This window comes from Aethalodelphis obliquidens, unplaced genomic scaffold (genome assembly GCF_003676395.1).
Source record: "Aethalodelphis obliquidens isolate GAN/ISIS:26980383/991018 unplaced genomic scaffold, ASM367639v1 scaffold20, whole genome shotgun sequence".
In the NCBI taxonomy this organism is placed as follows: domain Eukaryota; kingdom Metazoa; phylum Chordata; class Mammalia; order Artiodactyla; family Delphinidae; genus Aethalodelphis; species Aethalodelphis obliquidens.
Genome location: NW_020837964.1, coordinates 18818103 through 18843238, shown reverse-complemented (window position 1 = coordinate 18843238; position 25136 = coordinate 18818103). Strand labels below are relative to the sequence as shown.

At 42.4% G+C, this 25136-nt stretch overlaps 1 protein-coding gene across 4 annotated transcripts in view; it reads left to right on the top strand.

Annotated features, from left to right (window-relative positions):
- Positions 1-6257: 6257 nt before the first annotated feature.
- CTCF (CCCTC-binding factor) overlaps positions 6258-25136 on the top strand; it is a 49167-nt gene continuing 30288 nt past the window's right edge. For 2 of the 4 annotated variants that reach the window (XM_027119584.1, XM_027119582.1), the window contains exons 1-2: positions 6336-6570; positions 11550-11666. The gene's annotated coding sequence lies outside the window, so the exon portion shown is untranslated. Of the gene's footprint in view, positions 6571-11549; positions 11667-12982; positions 13096-25136 lie in introns of all 4 variants that reach the window. The other 2 variants (XM_027119581.1, XM_027119580.1) reach the window with 2 other exon arrangements.

The window sequence follows — 25136 nt, the reverse complement described above, 5'->3', positions numbered from 1 at the left end:
ACCTGAAAAATGCAGGTAAGAGCACAGAGAACAAAAGTGACCTACTTCTCAAATGTGAGATGTAGGCCCAAGCAAAGTCCTTCTTTAGACTTTAGAGAGCAGTAGTTTGAGCTGAGAGGTAAAAAATAAACAGCGTTTTTACAGGGATCTGAAGAAAGCAGACATCAATATGGAAAAAAATTCCTGTGGTCTGGGTAGGAGATGATGTAGAAGGGCAGGTCTTTAAAATTTAGGAGAAAGTGGTTGGCCTTGGCAGCTGACATTGAAAGCTTTCCAAACATCTTATAAGGTTTAGTATCACTACACCCTAGTTCCAAAGTATGGGATGACTTGCTGTCCCCCCAACACTCTTCTACCCTTTTATGTCCTTGATCATGGCTCTTCACCTTACACAGCTTTGCCTCGTTAATGCCTTCTGATCCTTTAACACCCAATTGAAATGAGATACTCCTGGGGAATGATTTGCTCCTTTATCTATGAGTTCATTTCTTCTCATTATAACAATTAACGCATTAAATGTTTTTTGGTTTTGTTTTCTAAATTTTGAGTTTAGGGGCAGGAAACACATCTTGGGTCATCTTTGTATCCCAGTGCCTAGAAAGGGAGCTGAACATAGCTGGTACTCAATAAATCTTTGCTGAATTGGAATATATCTCACACATGTCCTCAACAGACACAGAGAAATGGGAGTGTTCAGGTGTAGATTTACGTCTTACCCCCAAAGTGGGCAGGAAGTGTCTTGCCCATTGTTACTTAGAAAATCAGCACATCTCTCCTCCATTTGTTGATTCTCTTGCTTAATGAGTTCCAAAAAACACATAAATGATCAAGATTATTGCAAGCTTTACCTGGGGGCAATAGTGGGAGCTAAGGAAGATGTTGGAAATAGCATTGTTCTCCTGAGAATTACAGCACAAAGTACACTTTTCTTGGAAAGAATGGCTTCCAGGCCAAGGAACGCTTAGTCAGTAAGTAATTCTATTAATTAATCTAGAAAGACCATGTCCATCAGAAGGTAGATTTGGGAGTGAGTGTAGGTTACTAAGAAGCATAAAAATAAAAGAAATAATAATGATAGTTTACATTTATTGTATGATTACTGCTGCCTAGAACTATGCCTAAAGTTTTACTTGCATTTTCTCATTCAGTCCTTAGTAAAGTACAGTTATCATCCTATCTTATGGAGAAGAAACCTGCAGTTGAGTCGTTACTAATTCACCCAAGATCACACAGCTAATAAGGAGCCAAGACAAGATTCAAATGGCAGACAATCTGACTCCAGCATCACAGAGGATGATATTAAACATTTAAGTTATATAAATTACATCTCAACCTAATGAACTGCTTACCAAAGCTTTCTAGTAATATGGCTTCCCAGGAGGCTCTCCTATAGGGAGAGAATATGCCTTTTGCCAGCATGTGAGCACCAGTCCGCTTCCCAGTTTAGTCACTTGGCTTATCCATCAAGCTCCTGTGCACCTGATGAGTCCCTAAGGAAGGAAGCCACTCTTGAGGCTGAGGGCCAGATCCTAGAACGTGGTGACTTCACCAGTGCCATGTGGTAAGCTGACAGCCTTCTGCTGATAATGCCCTGAACTCCTGTGGACTACAAACCTGAGATAGTCCACGGGAAGAACACTTCCTTAAATCACTTGGTGCTTTTAAGTCACAGCAGTTCTCGTTGGTGACGCAGTCCGGGATAGTACTGCAGGGAACAAACCTGTCCTTATTTTTATCATCCCAACTGTTCCACAGGCTCTCATCATATTACTTTTCCTTCTCACCTTGTTTCTATCCAGCATGAAACAGCCTATCCTATTGGTTTGGCTTTCCGTTCCTTGGTCTTTGGAGCCAATTTCATGAAGTAGGACACATCACCATTTCCTGCAAGAAGAAAACATTTCCTTTTGTTCCTTCCTAGTGATCCTCAGCATTTTCTCAGCCATGTAAGAGCAGCATATGGGAATCTTTGTCTTCAGAGAGCAGGCTCCAAGGCCACTTGGACCCCATTCCTGGTTTCTAACTGATGCCTCAGAGGTCATATAGTTGTAATTATAGTTGATATAACATAAATATAGTAGTTGTCTTAGTCCATTCAGGCTGCTGTAACAAAATACCACTGACTGGGTGGCTTATAAACAGCAGATGTTTACTGTTCACAGTTCTGGAGGCTGGAAAATCTGAGGTCAAGGCACCAACATGGTCATATTCTGGTGAAGGCCCTTTTCCTGGTTCATAGCTGTGCCTTCTTGCCATGTCCTCACATGGTGGAAGGGGCTAGGAGCTCTATGAAACTTCTTTTATAAGGTACTAGCCCCATTTATGAGGGTTCTGCCCTCAGGACTTAAGCACCTCCCAAAGGCCCCACTTACTAATACCATCACATCTAGCATTAGGATTTCAACATACGAATTTTGGGGAGGACACATATTCAGACCTTAGCAGTTGTAAATATAATTGTAAATACAATTGAGGGTTTTTGCCATCTAAATGCATTGCCTTGGACTTCTTTGGTGGTCCAGTGGGTAAGACTCTGTGCTCCCAATGCACGGGGCCCGGATTCCATCCCTGGTTGGGGAACTAGATCCTGTATGCATGCCACAACTAAGAGTCTGCATGCCGCAACTAAAAAGGATCCTGCATGCCACAACTAAGACTGGGCGCAGCCAAACTAAATAAATCAATAAATAAATACATTGCCTTATATTTAAACACATGAATGCTTTAGAGGTGTGGAGAAAAGGGAACCCTCTTGCACTGTTGATGGGAATGTAAGTTGATACAGCCACTATGGAGAACAGTATGGAGTTTCCTTAAAGAACTAAAAATAGAATTACCATATGACCCAGCAATCCCACTACTGGGCATATACCCTGAGAAAACCATAATTCAAAAAGACACATGCACCCCAATGTTCATTGCAGCACTATTTACAATAGCCAGGTCATGGAAGCAACCTAAATGCCCATCAACAGACTAATGGATAAAGAAGATGTGGTACATAGACACAATGGAATATTACTCAGCCATAAAAAGGAACGAAATTGGGTCATTTGTAGAGATGTGGATGGATCTAGAGACTGTCATACAGAGTGAATATATATATATATATATATATGCATATATGTGGAACCTAGAAAATGGTACAGATGAACCGGTTTGCCGAGCAGAAATTGAGACACAGAAGTAGAGAAAAAACATATGGACACCAAGGGGGGAAAGCGGGTGTGGGGGGGAGGTTGTGGGGTGATGAATTGGGAGATTGGGATTGACATGTATACACTGATGTGGATAAAATGGATGACTAGTATGAAAAAAATAAATAAACATAAAGAAGACATTCCTTTTTAAAAAAATAAATTTATTTATTTATTTTTGGCTGCGTTGGGCATTTGTTGCTGCACGCGGGCTTCCTCTAGTTGCAGCGAGCGGGCGCTATTCTTCATTGTGGTGCGTGGGCTTCCCATTGCGCTGGCTTCTTTTTGTTGCGGAGCATGGGCTCTAGGTGTGCCGGCTTCAGTAGTTGTGGCTCGCGGGCTCTAGAGCACAGGCTCAGTAGCTGTGGCGCACGGGCTTAGCTGCTCCGCGGCATGTAGGATCTTCCCGGACCAAGGCTTAAACCCATGTCCCTGCATTGGCAGGCAGATTCTTAACTGCTGCGCCACCAGGGAAGTACTAGAAGACACTCTTGAAGCTTAAAGATAAGATGGTTTGAGGCAAGGTCTTAGAAAGCGAATTAGTCAGATTATTAAAGGTACCAGAAGGAAAAGAAGCTAAGCATTAAAGTGTAAGTCAGCTTTGTTTCCAGTACATAGTTCCTAAGTATACCAGGAGCTGTTTGGAGTGGAGGGCTGAAAAAAATGCAAAATGCAAATATTCCAGAGGTGTCTGGTAATTTTTCTCTAAGTTTGCCTTTTCTTTATGCTTGAGTCCTCAGGTGTACATAAGAGACTACTGGAATAATTTGGTTTCTAGAAAAAGGGATCACAGGTAAATTTTCCAGATACTTCACACATTTCTAGAATAGTAAATAATCTCATAAGGCAAGTACCTATTACTAGAAATCAGAAAACTTGGGTGTTGGTGCTGAGAAACCAAATTATCCCTTTTCTTCATGTCTGTACCCAAGCAGCTGAATGTTGCTTAGAGAAAAACCGCACACTGGGCCAACTGGTTTAACTTTAAACTCATGATCACAAACTTCAAATGGGTACCCCATATCACCAAGGCAGTCCCACTAGGAAAACTGCAAGCTTGCTTTCTCTCTCCCCTGCATTTGCACCCATCTTCACCCTTGTTACCCTAATTCCTACAGTGGAAGCATCCTGTTTCTATCCAGGGTCAATCCTCCCAGTTTCCTTATATCCTCCCATGAACTTCACCCTGGTTTAAGTCAAGCAAGTGAATTCCCTGGCAGGCCAGTGGTTAAGCTCTTTCACTCCTGTGGGCCTGGGTTCGATCCCTGGTCAAGGAACTAAGATCCTGCAAGCCCTGTGGCGCAGGAAAAAAAAAAAAAAAAAAAGTCAAGCAAGGCTTCGCTCTCCTGTATCACACTCCCAATGACAAATAAACATGCTCTAGAACCCTTTCATCTTTTAGAACATGCTCTAGAATTCTTTCATCCTCTCTTAACCCCATATCCTTCCACATTTATCCCTGAATTTGCTCCCTTCGCAGCTAAGCTTCTCTCATGTTGCCTATGTGTGCTGTCTCTATTTCCTCACTTTCCTGTTCACTCTTCAACCCATTCTAGTCAGGTCCACACCTCTGATTTACCAACATGAATCAAGCCAAAGTCACCAATGATAATCTCGTCTTCCAAGGTGACCAATTCAATATATCCATGTTTCTGGCCCAAGTTTACCCCTCAGCAGCACTAAACACAGTTGACCATTCCCCTCCTACCTGAATCCTTCTCTGCCCTTGGATTCCAAATTCAACACTGTGGACTTCCTTCTGTCTTCCTGGCTGTTCCTTCTCAGTCTCCTTCTCCATTACCCTCTCTCTAAATGCTGGAGTGCCTAGGATTTGGCCTTGGAACTTCTCTTCACTCTTTCCTCCAAGCCAGAGGTCTTATAAACTGACAGCCCCCACGTGCGGCTTAATCAGCTCATGCAGTTTTAAAACATCTGATTTAGTTGCCAACACCTGGAGATTTTACACACAACCCCCCCCCCCCCAGATTTCCTTTAAAAAGAAAAAAAACAAAATATCTGTCAACATTGGGCTAACATTCTCATAATGGAACAATCAGCTCAATGGAGCAGAAGCTGCCCACTTGACGCTGGGTCCGTTTGTTCTTCGTGATCTAAGGTAAGGGAGTTGAGAATACAGTCCTGAGTCAGATTACCATAAGTATCAAAGACTCTCCTCCCTGAGCCACCAGAACATCTTCCAGTCAGTCTTCAGGGAATTTTACCGCTGGTTGGGTAGAGTCCGCAGGTGCATCTCAGGGAGGGGGAGGGGCGACCGCACTGTGAGGGGCTGAAGGACCCCGCCCACAAAGAGCTCAACAGCTCTCGGGCAAAAACAAGAAATGTACGTTTATAAAATACACAATTACGCCGCTCCAAATACAGAAAGTCCTTTTGGCAAAAGACTGCTATGATCGTATAAAAGCATCAAGTCTGGCCTTCTTCTGGCCTCTCCGGGCTGAGATGGCCTGGGCACACCAGAAAGCCCTCGCCCTCTTCTCTCACACCCGGTATTAGGAGGCCCTCTTGTAGGGGGGAGAGATCCCCCAAAACCGCGGGGCAAGGACAGCCCTGCTTGCCGTGGCTCGCAGGCGCTGGATTGCTTCTGAGGAGCCGGGAGCGAGAAGGGACCCGCCCGGCCTTACCCGGTGGCGGGCTGCGGAGCTGCGCTCGGAGGGCGGGTCCGGCCCTGCTAGGGAGGAGACTGGGGCGGGGCCCCAACAGGGGTCCCGCCCAAGAACCGCCTCAGCCCCACCGCCTAGCCCCACCGCCTAGCCCCGCGCGCGCTTCCTCCAAACACCCTCCCCCCCGACCCCCTCCCTTACGGATTCAGAGCGGGTGACTGCAGCTAAGGAACCAGGTCAACCGGGCCGGGATCCTGGACCGCCCAGAGGCGACTGCCTCCGCCCAGGAAGCCCCACCCAGCGGGAGCCCGGACCTCGGGCTCCCTAAGAACCCACGCGCGACCGGTCGAGGGCGCGTGCGGCGTGACGCGACCCGCAGCGCGTCCCGTGACGCCATCGCGCCCGCTTTTGAAAGTTGGCGCCCGGGGCCGCCTCCCATGCTGCCCTGCGCCAACCCCTCCCCTCACCTTTCCTCCCCCGCCCTCCACTCGTCGCCCGACCGGCCCCCCCACCCGTCCCTTCCCTTATCAGCACCCGCGGCCCCGGCAGCGCCGACGCAGGCGCACTGCACCGCGCCGCCGCCATTTTGTGTCCGAGTCTGTGGAGCGATTAAACCGTGCGCGGAGCTGCTTCTTTGGCGGCAGCGGCGGTGGCGGTAGCCGGTGCGGGTGCGCGGAGCTGGCTGGGGACGCCGGGTGGCCGGAGCGGTGGAGCGGCGGCGGAGCGAGCGCTGCGGGGGGTGTGGCGCGGAGGTAAGGGGGCCCCGGGTGGAGGAGGTTTCGCGGGCCGCCTCTAGGTGTCACGATGGGGCCGCTCCGGTCGGCGCTGGCTGTAGCCCGGCGCCAGCGCCGCCGCCGGGGGGTGTTTGTCTCCCTCTACCGTCCCTGCTGCGGCGCGGCCGCCGCCATTGCCCGTCGCCGCCGCGGCCCGGCCGCCCCCCCCCACCCCGTCCGCCCGCTCGATCGCTCGCTAGGCCTCCCTCCTACGGCGCGCTAGGCCTCCGGCGGTGGCACCGACAGAGGCCCGCGCGTTGGCGACTCCATTTTCCTTCCTTTGTCTCTGCCCTCGAGGCCAGCTCTTGGCCCGAACGATCACCCGGCCGCGGCCCGCCCTCTGCCCTCCGCCCCTCCCGCCATGGGTGGCCTCAGCCGAGAGGCGATCTCCGCTCCCCGGCTTCCGCGCCCGCCTCGCTCAAGTGTCGACACCCAGCCACCGCGCGCGCAGCCAGGTCTCCATGCAGTATGGGTGTCGGGCCCTTGCCGACGCCTCTCGGGCTGCCCATCCTCCAGCCTGCCCAGTCCCGGAACCTACCCTGCGGCCTTGCGACCGTCCCCCGCCGCCCGGCTGCTCCGCGGTCGCTCCTAGTCCGCGCGTCGCCGCCGCTGGTCTCCGTCTCCACCGAGTGGCGCAGGCGGCGCTGCTGCGGCTGCGAGTAGAGGGACCCCAGAGCTGCCGAGAGCTCCCTCTGCAAGGCTGGCTGAGCTGCTCGCGCCTCGACGCCGCCTGAGCGGGCGGGGGGACGCGCGCTCGCCGCCCCCGCCGAGCCCCACTGCGCCCCCAAACTAGCGCCCGGGCTCCTCGCCCGACCCGACCGGTGCGGCCCCCCCACGGTGGGCGGAAAGGACACGAGTTCCACAAGTTTTTCTCGAGCCAGGGTCGGATTCCCCTTGCAGTGATAGGAGCCTGACTTTGTGCGCTAAGAGATCTCAAAGGGATCAAAACTTAATTTCATTATGATCTCAAGTGACGTGACAGATTCCTGAATTCGGGATTATGGGCTGGCTAAATTGGTTCAGGCAACTCTTGAGTTTCCGTCTCGCTTTAAAACGTCCTGACGCTAACTTACTACAGTATTTAGTACCTGATGCTTTTAGGGCTAGGCGAAGGCAGTTTTGCCCCGGGATTGTGCAACCCGATCTAAAGCGCCAGTAGGGCAGAATGAATTTATTCTTGACTCCACTGGTAATTTGCCCATATGCTGAAATATGAGGGATGATGTTGTAATTAAATCCTGGGTCACTAGTTGCAGTTGGTTTATAAATATCTACGCGTAATGTAACTACTTTTTAGTAGCTGACTTCCTGCAGCCCTGAGTTCAGCAATAAGTAAACATTCGCATATGTAGCGTTTTCCTGCTTTCTTTGAGTTTACATCAAATAGGAAAGTTAAAATTCCAGGTCCCCTTTAGGTGGCAAAAGAAATTAAACAGGGAATGTATGTTAAATTTATTCTGTCCTTAAGTTCTCTTGCATCATTAAAAAGCTTCCTGTCGAATTGCCAGTTTTTTCTTTTCCCTCAAATATTCTAGTACCTTAATACAATATCGTGCAGCACTTGATGTATCAACTGGGGTTGCTTTGGAGAGAGGAAAGTCTTGATTAAATAGCGGGGAGGGGGAGTGGGGAGGCTATGTTAAGTTTATGAGGATATTAAAACAGCCTGGTGCTAAGCAAAATTGACCGGTCTACTGTGTGTAATCTCTATCTGTAGGATTCTGCAGCAAATGCCTCCATAGGGGAGTGTTTTCAACATTACTTTTTTGAACCCTACAAAAATGTTCCTTCTCCCTCTCCTCCATAATAAAGTTGCCCTAAGTAACTAAATGCAGTAGTGTTGATGGAGCATCAGGCTTGAGAATAGAACCATGCTTAATTGTCTAAAACATCGGTCCATTTGTGTAATTTTTGGCATTCTTGTAATTTTCAGTTTTACTTTCCTTTTGAAATTATGGATGGCAGGTGGCATGTTTTACTTATTAAAATAAGGTCCACACGGGTTAAAATCCAGCGGGTCTGTAGTTGAGTCAGGAGGAAAGCTTGTTTTCCCAGTAGCACTGTGCTCCATAGACCATGTTTTGCTTCTTGATTTCAGTTGTGCCATGTACAGCCATCAACTTCTTGGTCTTACACATCGTTTATGTCTTTTTTTTTTTTAATACTCTATTTATTTATTTATGTATGTATGTGTATGGCTGTGTTAGGTCTTCCTTGCTGTGCGTGGGCTTTCTCTAGTTGTCGCGACGGGGGGGGGGGGGGGGGGGGCTTCTTTTCGTTGCCGCGGGCGGGCTTCTGGTTGGGGTGGCTTCTCTTGTGTGGGCTCGGTAGTTGTGACACATGGGCTTAGTTGCTTCACGGCATGCGGGATCTTTCTGGACCAGAGCTCGAGCCCGTGTCCCCTGCATTGGCAGGTGGACTCCTAACCACCGCGCCACCAGGGAAGTCCCCTATATGTCGTTTTAATGGTATAGATCTTGTCTACAGAGTTGCTGTCCTTTAAGATTTCCTGTATGCCAGGATTCATACTTTGTTTTGGCTGCACCGTGCACCATGCGGGATCTTAGTTTCCTGACCAGAGATAGAACCCGGAGATCTAACTGGTGCCCCCTGCATTGGGAGTGCAGAGTCTTTTTTTTTTTTTTTCTTTTTAAGAGTCTTAACCACCGGACCACCAGGGAAGTCCCCTTTGTTTTTATTGGAAAACTAAGTTTACAGAGAGAATAAATTCAGGACATAAGTTTACCCAAAGAAACTTAAATCACTAGTATGAGGAAGATTACAACAGGAATGATTACCTACCTAGGAAAATACTGCTTATTTAAGAGTAGCTGGTAAACATAGGAAAATACTACTTATTTAAGAGTAGCTGTAGGGCTTCCCTGGTGGCGCAGTGGTTGAGAGTCCGCCTGACAGTGCAGAGGACGCGGGTTCGTGCCCCAGTCCGGGAAGATCCCACATTGCCGCGGAGCTCCTGGGCCCGTGAGCCATGGCCGCTGAGCCTGCGCGTCCGGAGCCTGTGCTCAGCAATGGGAGAGGCCACAACAGTGAGAAGCCCGTGTACCGCAAAAAAAAAAAAAAACAGTAGCTGTAAAAGTTATCTTTAGGGATCCATTCAACCAACTTAAAATTTAGGAGCTGTAAAAGTTAGCCTTAATATGCATTCAAATCTTAAGAGCTTTAGGATTTTGCTTTAAAGGACATAGAAAAAATGAGGGCACCCACCAAGGACTTCTCTGAGTGGCTTGGGGAGTTCCTTGGGAGTGGCAGACCTGTGGCTGACTAGGGCCCTGAGGCAGAGCCTTGCAGAGTGGTGCCTGCTGGCAGAATGTTCCTCCAGAGGCTGTTTTTTTGCTTCAGGGATGCTACTGGCATCAAATTCACTCTACATTAACTACTTTATAGGCTGTATTTCATTTTTTTAAACCAGAAACCTAGTTGACCATCTGTCTAACTTGCTTACCTATCTTGGTTTCAGACGACTAGAGGCTTTTTTGCCAAAAATTAGGTCCCTCTTCAAACAAGTAGGATTTGTCATAATTTAATGCTTTGAGAAAGAGTATACAGGTTTAGAAAGAACAATAATGGCAAGTAATGTATAACTTTGAAGACCATGGTTCACAATTATATGTGTAGATTTGGCATACCATATATATTTTTTAAAACATCCCCAAACTTTCTCTAGTTGTTGTCTTCATATCTTCCCTGGAGGTACCTTTGTGCATTTTCTCAGTGTTTAGTATTTGAATGCAAAGATATGGCATTGCATATAGACTGCTAACATATACCCCAAGAATAGTGATTTTTCCACACTTGATCTTATTTTAGTCACCCATCAGTTTTCAGGGGCATAAAATTTCATTCCTTTTGACGCACATTAGTGACAATATATGGACTCCAATACAAAAGTGTTTCGTGGACTAAATGCACTAATTCTCTTATGTTGTTATAAATTGCCTTTTCAACAGAGGAGACTTTTCTTTACCTTCATCTGGTAAAGTATTATATCAGTTTAGTTTTGTGGGCTTTAGTTATGAGATGGGTTCCCTCTTAATTACCTCATATGCCAAATTCTTTGGAAATGCTTAAATTTAGCTCTTTCATTTCATTTGGGAGTTTCTCCCCCCCACCCCCTGCCACGGAGTTAAGTACCACTCTACCATTGCCTGAAGCCTGACAGTCCATTTATTTGTATTTTAGGGAGAGAATTGTCAGGTAACAATATGACCTAAAAGTATTTTGTTATCTGTCTAAAAAAAGATATTTCGTTGCTGTGCTTCTAGGATTTTCAAAGGTCAGTAGTGAAAGCTCCCCCCGTAGTTATCTTATTACATTAAAAATACAGTCTTTACTTGTGGTTTAAACTAACTTAATCAGTAAAACCACTACTTGCTGAAGATAAGGAAATAAACTGTTAAAGGAGTATTACTGCATCTGTAAGAATTAATTTTTTGGTAGTTTAACTGTATTTACATTATTTGGTTGCAAGGTCACAATGGGGTGCTATTTTGATAATCAGAAATCTTCAGTTCTTTATATATTTAGCAAATGTTTAAAAAAATAAGTAAAGGGGGCTTCCCTGGTGGTGCAGTGGTTGAGAGTCCGCCTGCCAATGCAGGGGACACGGGTTCGTGCCCCGGTCCAGGAAGATCCCACGTGCCGCAGAGCGGCTGGGCCCGTGAGCCATGGCTGCTGAGCCTGCGCGTCCGGAGCCTGTGCTCAGCAACGGGAGAGGCCTGCGTACTGTAAAAAATTAAAATTAAAAAAAAAAAAAAAGTGAAGGTTTTATTATTGACTTGATAGACATTTACAGCATGTCAATTAGTAATGTGACATTTTAGCAAGTATATTGTTTCCCAATTTTATTAGTCTTCCTCTTGCCATCATTTTGCTTTTCATACTGTATCTGCATTTGTGTGTGTTTGGTGTTCATAAAATGATTTGTGCTTCTATTTTAGAATGATCACAGACCTGGGGCCAAAGAACAAGATGCAGTAGTGGACAGATTGCTGACCAGAGGCTTGAGAGCTGAGTTCTGTCTTCCCTGCTCAAACTGACTTTGCAGCCACGGAGAGGTAAATGCTGTTTCCATTTCTTGGTCTTAAAAATAGGAGTAATAAGACCTTCCTGGGGTTGGAGGATTTGCTGGATCATTCTTGGGTATAGGAGATACAGGACAGTGGGTGATTGAGGGCATACAAGCTTTATATTCAGGCAGTACTCCATTTGAAACTCTGCGTGCACTGTTGTATTACTAGCTGGGTGACACTGGGCAAATTACTTAACCTTTCTACTCCTACAGCCCTTATTTGTGAGAATAATACCAGTTAAAGAGACTATTCTCGGAGTTGATGAGAATGTGTATAAAGCATCAAGTACCATTCTGAGTACGTACACAGAAAGACACAAGGATATGGTGGCTGCTTTTCTGTAGAAACCCAAAATACATTCCAAATATACATTTCATTCAACCCAAATATACATTCCAAAATGTATATTTTGACTCTTGGCAAATGACCTCAGAAGTCCAGGGCTTGTGGCAATTTGTAATTTTGATGAGGAACAGATGGAATCCTATTATTGGGGAAGCTGGTATCCTAGATAAAAATTGTCTCACTTAATTTGAGTTAACCTAGCTGATAACCCATGTTTGCTTCATAGTGTTACAGTCATTATAAATAATTTTTTTAAAAACATTTGAAAGGGTCACTTAAAATTTACTTTAGCCTACAATTTCTGCTATGAAATATAATGAACAGTATAGGGAACTTGAAACAGGCCTCTCATAAATGTCAGAGTCTACTGGGCTTTGGGATTTCATTAACAATAAAGTAGGGTTCTAGGTGTGAAAATCATCTCTTCTCAGGCTACCAGGAAGAACATCTTGCTTATCCCCTAAAAAATGTGAAAATAGTTTAATTGCACTTGTGTAATGGCGAAAAGGAGTGTAAAAGTGAGGGTTACAAATGCTGAGTTAGATAAGCTTATATGAATGAATCATCTAAATGACTATTAAGATTTTTCTCACAAGCTGTGCCTGGAAAATAGAGAGGAGGAAGGGAACAGGAGTGAAAGCTCTTCTCTTCTTCAACTCTGTTTTCCAAGTGGGCAGCTTGGTACCTCGAAAGATATGAAGGACAAGATGTATGTGCTAGTATTCTGTCACTCCAGAAATAACTTGTGCCCTGCAGGTTCTTTTAATGTTGACACACAGTGCATACTAATGAGCTGCTGAAAAGAGAAACAATACTGATTTGAAAAGTTATTGAGAAAACTAGCCTTAAGAATTTGGGGAATGGGGTTGTAAGAACATTTTGGTCACTTTTAAGTGTTATGACTAGTTTAATTGTTTAGATCCCTGGTTCTCAAACTGGGATATGAATACCCTTAGGGTACAAAGTGGTATGATTCCGGGGTACTTGAAGCCACAAGATAAACATGACCCATCTTCTTGGAGCTTCAATTGTGCTCACTGAGGGGGCGGTGAGTTAAGTAATTTAACTGGTAAGTAATTACAAATTTTCTTACATTAAAGCAGATGTATATTTTAGGAGAAGTATGTGAACTCTATGACTATCTAAGATAACACAGGTCTTCAACAAAATAGGGCACGAGTGCTTGGGAGTGGGAAGCCCTATTTGTATAGGTACTACAGTGCAAACATTTGAGAAGCAGTACTTTCAAGCTATGTAACAGCTCTACCATCCAGCTCCTTACTTTGTCCCCTGGAGTATCTACTGTGGACTATAGAAGTTAAATTGTATTAAATGGAGCTTGTTTGCTTGTATACATGTACACATACGAACAAGAGCTCTTTGCAGATTGGTAGACAGTTCTAGATGGCTGGACCAAGTCATCAAGACCATTCCAATGATATAAGAATTATAATTTAAAAGAAAAGCAGCAGTAATGAGCAAAATCAGGTCTAAAACTGTAAATTCTATAAAACAGAATTTTGAAAACAAATGTCACATTAACTGAAGCATAATTAACAATTTATACTGGTTTTTGTACCCTCCCCCCCGCCCCCATTCAGGTTAGTCAGAGTCATAATAAAATGGCTAAATCCTAAGCTATGGACCTTATGACTCCTAAAATAATTATTTGAAAGCATCTATTCTTAACTGTTTTGTGCGTTTTACAATTTCTAAGTATTGTTACTAGAGTATTGCTCTTAATGTAAATGGCACTTAAGAATTACATTTTCTGTATTGATAATGCCTGCTCTTTGAACACAGGTTTTATATTTGAACCTAACTGGTTCTAGATGTACTGAAGTGTGACTTTCTGTGAAATGATGTAAATTGGATCAACTCAGATGTGCTCTAAATACCTGCAATATTTATTTATTGAGCACTTTTAATGTGCTCATTCCATCCTTTGAACACTTGCCTTTCTACGTTGTGCCAGGGAGTGCATTAGGTACTGGGGATTTCAAGATGAGTAAGAAAAGGTTCCTTTTCCTGAGGGTCTTAAGTAGAGTATGGGGTAAGAGATCTATAAATAAGTGTTGTCAGTGCTCTGATAAAACTATGTTCAGGGTGCAGGGAGGATGGTCAGTTACAGAAGTTAGTGAAAGGTGTTGGGAAAGGCTTTCTGGAGGAGAGACCCTGATCTAGGTGTATCAGGAAATACAAAGGAAGCATAAAATTAGATTTTAATCTTACTAGGGCACCAAGGCTTAGCCAGTGTGCAGCTTAATAGCTGTGGCAAGTTCATTAAGGGTTACTTCCTTGTCCCTTCCTTCCCATTTGTAAAATGATATATCTACTGTATTGGAGGCTTATGACAGTTAAATGTAGTATCGTTAGGGGGAAATATATACAATTGGCCCTTGAACAATGTGGGCTTGAACTGCTTGGTCCACTTATACACAGATTTTTTTTCCCCCCATAGTAAATACTACGGTACTAGTAAATACTAAGGTGCTACAACCCACAGTTGGCTGAATCCACTAATGAGGGTGTGGTGTATATGGAGGGCTGACTATAAATTAAACTTGGATTTTAAACTACGTGGAAGTTCAGCTCTCCCTTAAACCCCATGTTCTTTGAGAGTCAGCTGTGTGTTTGTAACTAACTATAATGTGCTACATAGGGGTAAAGCGATGATCTTTACACTTTAGCAATAGTTGGTCATTGTATATATTTTGCATTAAATCGAGTAGTGATGACCACCAGAGAGTACAAAAGTTAAGTGAACTTAAGTGGGACTTATCAGGAAGTTGATCAGAAAATATATTGAGCAGTAGACAAATGGATAAGTAAACAGGATCAAATCCCATGTTGGGAGTGATGTTCGACAACCACTAAAAAAAAGCTGATTGGGAAGACTATTAACCAGCAAAATGCTTATGAGAAGTTTTTGTTTTTGTTTTTTAATATAGTACATGGTGGGGGGAGGGGTAGGCAGGGAATTGGATGAAGGCAGTCAAAAGATACAAACTTCCATTTATAAGATACATAAGTACTTATGTATAAGATACATAAGCACTTAGGGTGCTTATATGTGCAAGGTGATAAGTATAATTAACAACTGCTGTATGTTATATATGAAAGTTAAGAGTAAATCCTGAGTCTCATCATGGAGAAAAATATTTTTTTCTATTTCTTTAATTTTATATTTGTATGAAATGATGGATGTTCACTAAACTTACTGTGGTAAATATTTCATGACGTATGTAAGTCAAATCATATGCTGTACACCTTGAACTTATTAAAATGCTATACATCAATTATACCTAAGTAAAACTGGAAGAAAAAAATTAAAATATGGTACAAAAAATTGTTATGGAAGAAAAGTAAAGAAAAACTCAAACAGTAATAACCTGGCATATAGCAAGAGCTTGTTTGAATGAATGAATGCCAAGGAAAAAAAGACTAAATGGATAGGCATCAAAACACTAGTCAGAACAAAATAAACTAGTAGTGTGAGGGTGGTTAGGTTTGGGGTGACTTTTCTTGGTTTTCTGTAGTTTTATAACATAGTTATTTTATAATGCAAATAGGTTTTTTTCCTCAGAATTATCAAAATTTAGGAGTAACAATATTCAACAATAGAGGACTAATTAAATTATAATACACCTATTTACAGATAGTCCTCTGTATCTGCAGATTCAACCAAATGTGATAAAGAGGGACCATTATACTGTGCCATTTTATATATAAGGGACTTGAGCATCCACAGATTTTGGGTATCTGGCCAGGGCTGGGAGGTGTCCTAGAGCCAATTCCCTGTGGATACCCAGGGACAACTGTAATAGAATGTCATGCAACCATTTTATTACATCTAGAAATATATTGAAATGGAGAGGGATTTGAGACATGCTACATAAAGAAAGCAGATTATCAAATAGTATGCACAATGTGATTTCGTGTGAGAGTAAATACGTGTATATATGGGGAGGGGACTGGATATAAACCAGCATGTTTATGTAAAATGTATAAGTTCATATACTTGCTTATCAGAGTTTTCTCCTATTATCTGTATTGTATAATTTTTAAAGGGAAAAAGGAATACAATACAATAGGAAGTAGTACTGAAGCTTTCCAATAAGTATAAAGAAATAATAAAAGTATTTTTGCCTAGTAAAGTTAGGCTCGAGAGCCTTGCAGGAATAGTTGCAAAAGTGCAGGCAGGTGGAGGGCACTGGCAGCCATGTATCTGCCCAAGTGTTAGAGGGAATTGAGGTTGCAGTGACAATTCTTAAAACTTTCCTTAAATTTGGTCTTAAACTTTTTTTGTATCATTCGAGTAATGTTTAGTTTCATTCTTTGGTAGAGTCTAACAATTGTAGAATTATACTAGAACCTAACGAACCTTTTACTCTTTTCCCTAGAGGTAAACACTATTAATAGTTTGGTGCGTTTCCTTTCGGTTTTTTCCTCCACTTTTGTAAATGGGCATGTACATACGGTACAGTTTTTAAAACAACATGTAGGGCTTCCCTGGTGGCATAGTGGTTGAGAGTCCGCCTGCTGATGCAGGGGACACGGGTTCGTTCCCCGGTCCGGGAAGATCCCACATGCCGCGGAGCGGCTAGGCCCGTGAGCCATGGCCACTGAGTCTGTGTGTCCGGAGCCCGTGCTCCACAACGGGAGAGACCACAACAGTGAGAGGCCCGCGTACCGCAAAAACAACAACAACAACAACAACAACATGTAATTGTGCAAGTATTCTGTGACTACCACATTCAATACAAGGACATGAGAGGAAATGTTTCAAACAGTACAAAATGATAATAGTGAAAAGTAATAACTTCCCCCTGCCTCTCATCCCTACCAATTTTTCATATATCCTTCCAGAGAAAATTCTACATATATATAAACATGTGTTTATGTATCTTTTTTTAAAAAAACACAAATGGTAGCATACTATACACATTGTTCTGGACATTTGAGTTGTTTTCGATCTTTTGCTGTTAGAGAAAGATGCTAAAATAATTATCCTTCTTGCATACAGCTCTTTGGGCACATGTACTAGTGTATCTGTACGATAAATTCATAGACGTTGAACTGCTTATATATTCCTAGAAGAGAGAGTGGCATGTACAAAGGCCCAGAGGCAAGAGAAAAGAAACCTAGGACGTTCTGGATACTGAAAGCAGTGACTAGAGCAGAGTGGATGAGGCTGGATGCAGATCTGCTGATAGGGCCTTGAAGGACCCTGTAGGCCCAGTGAAAGGGTTTAGACTTCAGCCTAAGAGTTTTAGCATGGGAGGTTTCAGAAGAGAAGTCTCCTTGCTGATAATGAATTTATATTTTAGAAATCTGTGGCCACTGTGTAAAAAATGGGTGGTAATGGAGCAAGAGGGAAAGCAGGGAAACTAGTCAGGAGGCCATCGCACTTGGCCAGGCAAGATATAATGTCGGCCTGACTTAAGGTAGGGGATCTCAACAGAATTGCTGTTTGTCTAGTTTTGTTGTATTTTTTGTTTTGTTTTGTTAAACTAAGCTGGAATCCTATCCTGTGTCCTCTTTTGTAACCTTTTTTCATGTTATATGTTATGAACATTTTCCTTGTTAGATACCCTATGTTACCTCAAATTACTGGGAACATACTTCCTTATTGCTAAATGTTAAGCTTTCTAAACTATTCCTTGTTGTTGGCCTTAGCTGTTTGCCTCTAATACTTCATGTCTCCTTATTCCCCATGGTTTGAATTATTTCTAAAATAAGAGTAAATTGACTTTGAATGAAAGCCAAGTTAATTGTAAATTTGAGTGCATAGACTTTAATCTATTCAGAATCCTATCAATTATATAGCTATAGCTCTAAACATTTTTCACACAAATTAAATCCTGTGTTTCTTATTTTGAAAGAGGTAGGTGATACACTAGCTTCCCCAACAAGGAAGGAGGAAATAGAGTCCTAAAATGTCCTAGATGGGTGAGGGCTTTTGAAGAAAAGAGCAGACAGATATCTTGATGCTTTGTGTGCAGTGGGGAGGGCCGGGGGGGGGGAATTATACCCTGACTTAGAGCAGCCTTTCTAGTTTAAAATATACCCTAATGGAGCGGGGGGAGAGCCAGTCTGGTAGACTATCTTTTTTTTTTTTTTGGCTGCTTTGGGTCTTAGTTGCAGCACGCGGGATCTTCATTGTGGCGCTTGGGCTTCTCTCCAGTTGCAGAGCGTGGGCTCAGTAGTGTGGCACATGGGCTTAGTTGCCCCGCAGCATGTGGCATCTTAGTTCCCCAACCAGGGATCGAACCCATGTCCCCTGCATTGGAAAGCAGATTCTTTTTTCTTTTTTTAATTTATTTATTTATTTTATTTATTTTTGGCTGTGTTGGGTCTTCGTTGCTGTGCGTGGGCTTTCTCTAGTTGAGGTGAGCGGGGGCTACACTTTGTTGCGGAGCACGGGCTCTAGGCGTGCGGGCTTCAGTAGTTGTGGCTTGCAGGCTCAGTCGTTGTGGCTTGCAGGCTCTAGAGCGCAGGCTCAGTAGTTGTGGCGCACGGGCTTCGTTGCTCCGCGGCATGTGGGACCTTCCCGGACCAGAGCTCAAACCCATGTCCCCTGCATTGGCAGGCGGAAGTAGGAAGCCCCCAGCCTACTACTTTTTAGATAAACTCTGGTATTACAAAACTCTGGTATAGCATAATCACTGTCACAAATTGTTAAGTGTGTGCAAGATACTATACATTCACAGAAGTATGGTGCAGAACTATAATAATAGAGCACACCCTAATTGTTTTTAGTATTTCTTATGTTTCTGTTTTATTTGTATCTTACAGCTTTCTACTTCTGTTTAAAATCTTTTTGTTGTAGGTATATGTTGAGACTATAAAATAGTAGTGACTTGGTTTCCTGTTGGGAATAAATTTTATTATGTAATACATTTTTTACTTTCCAGCTCCTTGGCGGACAAGGCCTTTGATCCTTCTTTTGTCTTGTCTTTTGAGTATTTGATTAAGCTTTTGTCTGTATTTCTTTTTTTTTTTAACATCTTTATTGGAGTATAATTACTTTACAATGGTGTGTTAGTTTCTGCTTTATAACAAAGTCAATCAGTTATATATATACATATGTTCCCATATCTCTTCCCTCTTGCGTCTCCCTCCCTCCCACCCTCCCTATCCCACCCCTCTAGGTGGTCACAAAGCACTGAGCTGATCTCCCTGTGCTATGCGGCTGCTTCCCACTAGCTGTCTATTTTACGTTTCATATTTCTTTTTTTCCTCTATTTGTTTCCATATTTCTCAGGAGTAACCAAGTTGACAGATGACTTGTTTTTATAACCTAATATTAGTTCAAAGTAGCATTTTGTTTCTTTTATTGTTTAAAATTCTCTGTGTTCCTATGCGTGTATAGCCTTTTTCTGTTTTTCAGATTTCTTTGTTCTGTTGAACAACACTTTAACTGTTATTCTTATTTTATGCTATACTGTTTACTCACTAAGGATGTCTCTGTATTTTTTTCATATTAACTGTTTTTTGATCTTTGTTCAAAGGCAGTATATTGCCACTTATTATTGCTATTACTATGCCTTTAGTACAGACATTGTTTAAGCTGTTGACTTCTGATTTAACCTTGACCTTATAGGAGATCCCATTTACCAAATAAAATGGTCTTGTTTCTACAAAGTAGCCTTCAGGAGTGAGTACTGGGTTATAGAGACCCTGGAGCAGTGGCCACGTGGTCACTGACACACACTGCAAAACCATGAATTCACTCCGTTATGTGTGTCCATTTCTCTTTTTCTTTCCCCCTTTTTCCTTTTGTTGTATGTTGAGCTTGTCCATACCATCTAGAGAGTTCTTTTGATATTGATGCTACCCACAATAGAGGTGAAATTTTAGAACTTCTTTCTTGAGTCATACATTCCATTATTGCTTATTTGGGAATCATATTAGTTTTGAGGTAGGCTTTTTTTTTATTATTATTCCAAATAAGTAAATGAAATGATTCTTTGTTGTAAAGAATGAACCAAAAATTCTAATAGTAGAAAACCATGGGTATTTAAGTGGTTTTGATTTATGTCGACTTGCATTTAGGGTGCATAGCTGTTGTGTTCTATCAATAGGTCAGTCACTTCAAAGCCATAGTCAGCAGACATTCTATATCAGGATTACCTTGGGACCTTTTGAAATAAGGTCTGTCCCACCCCAGACCTATTGAATCAGAATCTCTGGGATCTGTGCATTTGAAAGCTCACCAGGTGATTTTGACACCAACCAGGTTTGGGAACCACTGCTCAGGTAGAACCTGCCCCCAATCCATAGATGTACTGTATATTTTATACTGTATGTGTGTAATTTATTCCTTTTTATAACATAATTATTTATTCAAGGTGATACTTGCTGTACATCCTCAACCTTTCTCATATTCTCAGTGATGAAACATTGTAGGAGCACTCTAAAGACAGTCTTAACTCTGAGCTGCTTTCAGGATTATGGGCCTGGAGCAGGGCAAGGAGGGACCTGGTGGTCTCTGACATAGTCACCCTTGGGAGAACAAGGAGAAATGAGGCATTAGGTTGCTGTATGCCAGCAAAAGTGTCATTCAGGCTGTAGAAAGCAGAGAGGGATAGCTCGTGCCTGGGAGGCAGCCTCCAATCCATACTGTGGCACTAGGATGCTGACTGCCAGAAAGGCTTTGTCTTCTGTTTCACGTATAAATGTCCAATAAGTGAAATAAACAGGGTACCCTTAATGAGGGCCTAGAACATGACCTATGAAACCAGGTCACAATAATAAACGAGGTGGTTTAATGCAGTCCCACTTGAATTTTTTTGCACAAAGTTTGTCTAATTCCGTACATATTAAAGTTTTTTCCACTTACTGTTTCCTCTGCTAGAATGTTTCTCTCTACTGTAGTTCGCCTGTCAAGGTCTATTTTATCCTTTCAGATCCACCTTTAGCAGTTCCTCTTGTTAAAGCCCTCCTTCACCAGCTTAAGCTATCCTTTTTGCCAGGATGGTGGGAAGTATGTGTTAACCTCTGTTATAGCACACGCTATATAGCTCTTGTTTGTTGTTCTCTTTGTCTCCCTGTCAGCTGAGGAGCTCTCTGAGAACCAAGCCCTATGCAGTTAGGACTTTTTTCCCCAAGTAATTAAAAGGGAAATTAATTTCTGTGTACCCAGCATCAGGTGCCTTTTGATAAAAGAATTATTATTGGTTTAGCACTTCTTATTCTTTGTAGCAAAAGAATTCTTTCACCTCCTATGGTTGTTTCACCATATTGTTGAATTAATATTGTTGCAATTACAAATATTTTATTAGTATGTATGTATTTCCTTATCTCCTAGGTTCAAAGCTCTCCATAAATAGATTTTTTCAAGTAGCTGTTAGAATCATTGTTCTGCTTTGACTGCACCTTTTAATATTAACAAATGGGGAGAAGGGTGGGTTAAAAACTGGGGTGCTCTTAACCTTTTTTACTTAAAAGAGATACAATTTTATTTCCCTTTTAATTACTTCTCCCCCCTCCCCCAAATGCCCCATCTGTTCTTATTAAAGTTAATGGCACACAACAGGGAAGAGAAAGGTGTACATGTGACTGAGTAGGTAAGTGCTACTTCAGATAAAGGCTGCTTCCGCTTCCAGTCACCCTGAAGTAAATGGATGCTAATGTTTTTCTTCTTCTCAGACTGAGTCATCCTTTCCACTCAGCTCCTCCCCATTCTTTATGGTAGTTTGCAACTTTCCTGGTACTCAGTATTAATCAGCATGATACTTTGCTTTGAGTTATCTTAAGCTGTCAGATAAGACGATGATGTATATATTTTCAGAAATAGTAGAATAAAATGGTTATTTTATTTGACTTTTTAAACCTAACTTTTGTTGCAAAAGGGTAAATAATTTTTGTTATTTTTGGCTAGTGTTCTGCATCTAATAAAAGTCAGCTTTTCCTTTCATTCTCAGGAGAAACTGGTTACTTATTTGTAATTCCTTTTTTTTTTCCCTTGTCCTAATGACACTTAGTATCCTCTGCAGTCAGAATACTGGACTAGGTTTTTCAGCCTCCTGGCTAAAAGCATTCTTCTAATTTAAAGATCTAGAAAAGAGAAAGCTACAAGGTGTCTCCTCTCTTCTCTGCCTTCTAATGATGTCTGATGTTTTGTATTGAGCAGTCTGAAGGCAAGTTGTTAGGTGACCTCCATGTTAGGCTATTTCAGAATTGCTGTGGCTTATGGAATCTCAGTGGGGAGTTGGGGCTGCTGTTTCTTGCCAAGAGTGTAGACGGTCTTCTGATCTGCTCCAGGAAATAAGTTGGGGTTTTAGCTATCTGTTGTCCCTGTAGAGAACAACAATAGTGTATTAAACAAAAAGTTTTGGTGATTTTATTTATAAAGCAGGCTTCCGGAAATTGTCCTTCTCTACTGTCTTATTCTCAATGCACATGTGTTATTCTTAGTACACATATATTTTATAATAACCAGTGTCCCCAAATGACTAAACTCTGAACTAGTGAGTATGAAAGGTTATTTTGGTTGTTTTCCTTTGAGAAATAACCTGACACATTTGCTATCTAGCCACATAATCAGGTGATAAATTACTAAGTCTTAACATCTTCAAAAATTAATGTATTCACAATTAGCTTTTATTTTTGTGGCAGGATTTTTGAAATCTTAAACCTGTACTTGTTGTTAAGACTTATTTTTTTCTATTTGAGAAATGACACAAACATAGCAATAAAGGATATAAATTCATATAGTTAAGGTTCCACATAGCATACAAACAAGGTTTTGTTTTTCCATGTTCTCTTCCTGCTTTTGTCATGTGCAGGAACCATTTATACATGTTTCATATGACAGCGACACCAGTATTGAATGTCTGCTGCTTACCTAACACTGTTTTTGTGTTCATTGCTATAGAGTATTCAGAAGTAAAAGGCATAGTTCCTGCCCTTAACGAGCTAATAGTCTATTAGGGGAAAAGACAGATACATAGAACAGTATATTACAGACAAAATAACAAAAATGAAACAAATAAATTAGAGTTCAGTCTGCACTGGTCAAGGTTGAGAAGACTTTGAATAGGGGATAACTTGACCTGGAGGGGACAAGACAGTAGGCTCTTGTGTGGGAGATACCCCAAAGGTGAGGTTGGATGGGTCAAAAGGATGGTAACAGATCATACAGAACTCTGGGATCGAAGCCAAAGAGTTCGGAGTTGATTGAGTAACCCTCAATCCTCATGAGTTTTTCTGCCTCATTTCAGGAAGATTTAGTCTGGAAGCAATATGCTGGACAGACTTATAGACCAGCCTGGGAGGCTGTTTTGTTCCTTTTTGGCTCTTTTTCTCTTTCATTCCTGGATTTGATCAGTCACCAGATTCTGTCTACTGGTTGCTACCTTCACTCCGTAGATAATTGGTAGTTTATCAGAGAAGTCATTTTTGTGGGGAAAATTTATCTAAGGTTTGTGATTAGAATTCTAAGAAACAGAAAGGTCATATGTTAAGCTTACATGTGTTCATTGCCTTCTGGGGTGACCTATAAGGATACAGAGGAGCACAGTAGCCAGGCTCTGCCTGCATTGTTTTATTTAATCTTTATGACAACCAGTGAAATGGATATGATTATTATCTTTGTTTTGTAGAAACAAAGGTACAGAAGGGTAGCATGTCTCACTCCAGGCCACACTGCTAGTAAGTAGAAGAACCAGAATTGGAATGCAGGTCTCTGGTTGGAAAGCCTAAGCTCTTAATGACTATTCCATTCTGTTTCTCCTCTTGCCCCCCCTTTTTTTAGATATGGAACTAGCATTTTCCTCATATAAGGATTATATTAAAACATGATTTTTAATATCTGCATAATATTCTGTTTCATGGATGTATCATCATTTACCAAATTTAACTATTCTCCTGTGGTTGTACCTTTAGGTTGTTTATAATTATTCACTCTGATTAATAATGTCCTTATAATCTTCGTGTTCATCTCTGATTATTTCTTTTTTTTAAATTAATTTATTTTTTTAATATTTATTTTTGGCTGCATTGGGTCTTCGTTGCTACGCACGGGCTTTCTCTAGTTGTAGTGAGCGGGGACTACTCTTCGTTGCGGTGTGTGAACTTCTCACTTCAGTGGCTTCTCATGTTGCAGAGCACAGGCTCTAAGCACTCAGGCTTCAGTAGTTGTGGCACGTGGGCTCAGTAGTTGTGGCTTGTGGGCTTTAGAGCGCAGGCTCAGTAGTTGTGGCACATGGGCTTACTTGCTCCGCGACATGTGGGATCTTCCCGGCTAGGGCACGAACCCGTGTCTCTTGCATTGGCAGGTGGATTCTTAGCCTGAGCCACCAGGGAAGTCCTCTGATTATTTCTGGGCATAAAGTCTGAAGTGGAATTACTGGATCACAGTAATTTGAATATTTTAAAAATTCTTGATTCATATCACCAGTTACCTTGCTGTTTTTTTGAGTTTTTTTCATTGAAGTTTAGTTTACCTCCAACATCATATTAGTTTCAGGTGTGCAACATAGTGATTCGATATTTTTTTAGATTGCACACCATACAAAGTTAATATTTTTTATTCTCTGTAACATTTATTTTGTAACCGGTAGTTTGTACCTCTAGTCCCCTTCACCTTTTTCGCCCACCCCGCCAACTCACCTCCTCTCTGGCAACCACTAGATTGTTCTCTGTATCTGTGAGTTACCTCACTCATTTCACTGCACCTTGACCAACATTGGGAGTTATCCTTTAAAACAGCCTTAACAGTTTAATAGAGGTAAAATGCTGTGACATTATTTTAATTTGTATTCCTCTCAATGTTTAGGAGATTTGGTTGTGTTTTTTTTTTTTTTCTCACTCATCTGCCATTTGTATTTCTTTGAATGATGTACTTGTGTCCTTTTCCCAGCTTTCTCTTTTGGTATTGGTCTTATTCTTATAAAATTTACAATTACTGGGGACTTCCCTGGTGGCACAGTGGTTAAGAATCCGCCTGCCAATACAGGGGACATGGGTTCAAGCCCTGGTCCAGGAAGATCCCACATGCCGCGGAGCAGCTAAGCCTGTGCGCCACAACTACTGAGCCTGCTCTCCAGAACCCTCGAACCACAACTGCTGAGCCCAGACACCACAACTACTGAAGCCCGCGTG